General features: G+C 36.1%; 1 non-coding gene across 1 annotated transcript; it reads right to left on the minus strand.

Moving 5' to 3' along the window:
* Positions 1-3,390: 3,390 nt before the first annotated feature.
* Trnat-ugu lies at positions 3,391-3,463 on the minus strand. Its single transcript has one exon. It is a non-coding gene; the product is annotated as a tRNA-Thr (tRNA).
* Positions 3,464-5,417: the final 1,954 nt, after the last annotated feature.

Raw genomic sequence — 5,417 nt, forward strand, 5'->3', positions numbered from 1 at the left:
CAAGGGCTCGGAGGGATGGGCGAACGAACAGACTCGACATTTTCATCTCCATTCCGTTTTGGGCGTTGAGCCTCGCGTGGTCCTCTCCACCAACTATAATTATATATCTCGCGGTGGGTAATATGAGAGAAGGCGGCTTTTCAATGTAAATATTTGAACGTTAAATCATGTACTTTTCACTTTATAATGATGATATAGTATAATGAAATACGCAAGGTTATGACATTTACGTATTTTTGGATTATGCAGAGTGGGCAAGGTATAGGGGCTCAATGAATTGTAGGTCATTTAATCTATTCATGTTTTATTAATTACCCACCCAGAAGAATAATTTATTTGAATCAAATCAATAAGTTCATTTGAATAGTCCTACATAAAGTTTTTATTCAAATTAAAATTTCTCTCATTATTCGAGGTTTAATTCATTTTAAATAAATGTTTTTTTTATTTAATAGGGAAGACCGGGACAAAATGAGACACCTGGAAAATTTGAGATTTTACACAAATGATTGATTATTCTACAGTTACTAATGAAATACCCCATTGTTAGTAGATTTAAAGTAGCATAAACATAGGTCAGATTTCAAAGATTACAATCTGAAAAAATTCTAAACGGAAGTTGATAAGGATAGAAGCATTTTGGTTAATTTAGCGCTCAATTCTTAGTCTAGTATTATTGATGATAATTAATTATTAAATGCCGAAATACACAGAGTCTTATGAGCAAATCAGCTATTCGAGTTTAGGAAAAGATTAAAATCTAAGAAAATATTGAAAAATTAGAAAAAATAAATAACAATTCTGGGCCTAATACGAAAATTAGCGTGAGTGTCAATCTTTTGCGATAAATAATTTATGTATCTGGATACCCCGAATTTACAGGATGCCTTAGTCAAACGAGAAACTATTGTTTAAAAAAATAATTGTATAGAGAATCTAATGGATTCAGAGTTCAAAGATTCAAGTTTATGCCTCGCATAAACTTGGTGAGGCATAATCCTTGCGACGTTTGACCCTCGAGAGGCACAACTCTTACCAGGTATGATGCTTGCGACATTTGATCCTCGAAAAGTACGACCATGACGAAGTTCGATCCTCGTGAGGTAAAACGGGAGAAACTTAATTATTCCACCCGATTTATGATCAATCTGCTCTTGTCCTTAAAATTTCATAGACAGCCGAGAGGCTATTCACAGGCGAATTGGTGACACCGCGATTGCAAAATGTAATCGATTACCCAGGATTACGGGACTGATTACACTGATTACTATTGCCTATGTGATAACCGGGTTTACTAAGAGCGCAGAATGTGACTACATGATTACAAACAATTTCGTCGATTACATTCTGTGATTACCAAACATCTGTAATCATTGAAATCATAAGAAATGCCATCTTATTAAATATGAATTGATGAAATAATTAATTATTAGAACTTGCAAAAAAATGAGGAAGGAGGGGTGGGGATTAGAACAGAGGAATGCCGTTTCCACCACTCCATCTAAATATTTGGGCATTCATAAGTACTATCAGCAAAATAAATTTACTGAATATCTACCATTGATGGAGAATGAAACTTACCAGCAGATAATTCAGAGATAATTCAGTCGTTGGTTCTCTAGAATAAGAAGAAATTTTAACTCTGTTGAATCAATTTTCTACGGACCAATGCTGGGTACAAGATGCATTGGCTATGCAAGGTTTTGAACCATAAACATCTGGGATTCCAAGAAAAATGGATTCGGGGATCTCTGAGACTTATCGTTGGTAGAAATGACGCGCTCGAAAATTCAAAAACAATATTCACGGTCTCACTAGGAGCAACTATGAAAGATTACACACTGATTACAAAGAATTAGTTTTTTTTTCATCGTTGTTTTACATCGCTTCGAGCCGGTTAGGGTATACTGCAATGATGATCAAGACTTTAAATGGTTAGATCGCACCATTCTACCCAGTCGGGATTTGAACTCGGAACCTTTCGCATGTGAGGTAACGAACTTACCCACTGCGCCAAGCCACCGGGCAAAACGATCACAGTGATTACAAACGATTACCACTTGATTACCAAAACTTGATTACACATATGGTAATCATGTGATTACAATGCATGATTATATTGATTTCACTGGGATTACAATTGATTACATCAGCAAGTGACACCACGATTACGCCTGTGAATAGCTCCTTGAAATGAATATTTAGACCGACGTCGGTGGCCGAGTGGATTAGACGCAAGTCTAGTGTGCGAAAGGTTGTGAGTTCGATTCCCCGTGGAACCGAATTTTTCAACGGAAGGCTCCGCCAAGCGGGAGGTTGCCAATAGAGGAACCACCTGTACCGGCATGAGTTTTCTGTGGTTTCCCCATGCTACTTCTATGTTCTATAGAAGTGCGAACGCGGTACAGTGTAGAATCCACAGCCGTATGCATAGGGTTGGATAGAGTGCCGAATGGGACCCGAAAAGGGGACTCCAAGGCCGTAAAAAAAAAAAATGAATATTTAGTGTAAAATTCCCCTGAATTTCCAATTAATTGAAATTTTCTCATTCCCGTAAAAACTGGAGTACGGCTTACAACGACGATTAGAGATTGTCTTAGATAGAAGTTTCTTTCTTTGATTCGAAAACTTATTTTCTTACTTATGTGATCTGCTAAACGACGTTACATCGGAAAAAAAACTGGACTCATTTGTCTCATTGAAAAACAAAAAAAGAGAGGAACGCAACGGCTTTCAACGGGGCTTTCATTTTGCCCCGTTGTCCTTTTGCCCCGGTGTCTCCTATAAATTGTTATTCACCATCCAGCGATAAAATACAATTAGTACACCCATTTAAACGCCATCTCATAAAATAATAATTTCTCATGTTTAATATATACTGCATAAAAGTTGAAACTCAAAAAGTTCAAAATTTCGTTCCGCCCTTTAACTCTGCGGGTTTCCCATGTAATTTTCCCTTCACCAATGAATAAAATCTCTACCACATTTCACCCAGCGACTATTTAATTTCATCCTAAAAATTAAAAACGAAATAAAATTTCAATTAGAGTTCCGCCAACTCCATCTTTCCCGAGCACATCGCACACGATTAATTATTCCCACTGCATTTAATAAATACATTACTACCCCGATAATTCTTCTCACAGAAAAAAAAATCATACGAACTCGATGCATCATAAAACATCGGAAAGCATTGATCGTAACCCGAAGGCATATTTAGTGGACTGCACCTCTACTCACTCCCACGATCCCCTGGAAACATCTTTTTTCCCCAATTTAACGGCAAATATTTTCAACGTTCACGTTCTATAATGGAATTTTTCACCCGTTAGGAACGTGAAATGCCGATATTAATAGGTACAAAGTGAGATTGAAAAATAAAAAAATATATGCCCCCAGAGAGATTTGAACTCTCGACCCCTGGTTTACAAGACCAGTGCTCTAACCCCTGAGCTATGGAGGCTACATAATTTTCCGGTCACAATGAGTGACTGAATACCTACATAACCCGAAAATTCATGTTTTTTGGGTACATTACATTTTTATTATTTTTATTTTCATCAACAAACAACAAAATTATAGATAACTAATAAATTTAACTATTAAAATTATCATTAAAAATAATAATAGTGAATATTAATCACGTTATCGTGACATATGTAATTAATATTGTTAATCAATGATAATTATTGCGAAAATACTAATCGTAAGATGATAATAATTTAATAATCTTTATTGAACTGATTTTCGATAACAAATAAATTGAATTATTATTAGTTCTAGTAATAATAATAATAATGGTTCTTAACATCGGAATAGTCATTTTGCACTTCATCTGCTTCTATCGAGGGGCTTGTCACTCTTCACTCGAGTGGCTCAGTGCTTTCCAGAATCAGATGAGATCCTTTGATTTCCTGTTGATTTCTGTGACTTCTCGAATGATTTTTGTGATTTCTTAATCAGCATTATAAATCATTATTTTTTTTGATTTCTTATGATTTCCATGATTTCTAGTAGATTACAATGATTTCTTCATTTCAAGAAATCACTGAAGAAATCATGATTTCGGGACCAGAGTGGGGCATCTGTCGATAATGACAGTTTTCTACATGACATTACATTACGTAATGGTGTCAAAAACTTCATCTGTCACATTTCGGGATTGGGTGATTTCAAACGCACCGATACCATAACAAAAATTGTGGACTTGAAATTACAAAATCAATTTCGATTTTACACTTATCGATGATTTCTAATGATTTCGGAAATCACCTGATTTCTTTATGATTTCTATTGATTTCCGATGATTTCTAAAAACCTTTAGAAATCACTACCGAAAATGGAAATCAGTTGATTTCCAGTCGAGTGGTCCAGTGCTTTCCTAACTGACTAGCCCCTCGGCTTCTATAGTATATAATTCACCGTTACATATTATTTTATTGAATTCAATGCAATTTCTTCTTCAATCAATAGGGAACTTGCATGAAGCTCAATTTTTTCCAATTTCCCTATTCACATATTCCGCATAACATATGGATAGCTAAACGACGAATATTATGGAAAAATATTGCCTAGATGTCTTATGATAATTATTTGAAAATTAGTCGTTTTCGAGGCCAATTTTTCGGTCATGACATCACGAAGACAGTCAGGCAAGGCTTCATTGGCCGAAGAAGAAGAGAGTGGGGAGTTGCCGTCCTCCATTGGCCGAGGCGCGTCTCAAGATTGGATTAGGTCGGCTCGAGCCATTCTGTGATTGGTTCAACGCTCGACCGTCTGTGTAACGTCATTAGCGATTTCAAAGCGTTTGACATCTTCAAAGTTTAACAATTTATTATTAATTAAGGAGCAATATTTCAAACGTTTGTGCATGAAAAATGAATTATTCAGGTCCCAAACTTGAGATTGGAAAATTGAAAAAAATTCATGCAAGTTCCCGATTGTGTTATATTTTTACTATGCTTCCTTGACAAATTGAAAACAGAAATTCATTAATGATTGATTACTTATTTTCCTATGACAATTCGAAAGCGATTCCCCGCATCATCTTCTCCACTTCAACATAATTGTAAGATACATTTGCGGAAGTATAACCCATTTCGTAACAAGATTCAATATTGCCCTGGCCATTGGTGACGGTCGTTAATTACCCGGATAATTATTCCCCATGGCTAATCGCCATCATCTCCGTATGTTCGATCGCCGGTACACGCGTAACGGGCAATCGCGCACTTAATTACCCATTTCAGGTATTGCTGGGTGAATCAACAGAGATGAGTACCGCAAGCAAAAAATCTCGGATAATTAATGATCATTGATTGCGGGTGACGGCCGTGTTCATTACGAGTTTCTTTTAATGGTGGAAAACATGTTTGGAAATCACTTATCAGTGTTTCATGACAATGCGATTCAATAAT

Source organism: Diachasma alloeum, unplaced genomic scaffold (assembly GCF_001412515.2).
Source record: "Diachasma alloeum isolate Michigan unplaced genomic scaffold, Dall2.0 Dall_scaffold_00294, whole genome shotgun sequence".
In the NCBI taxonomy this organism is placed as follows: Eukaryota; Metazoa; Arthropoda; class Insecta; order Hymenoptera; family Braconidae; genus Diachasma; species Diachasma alloeum.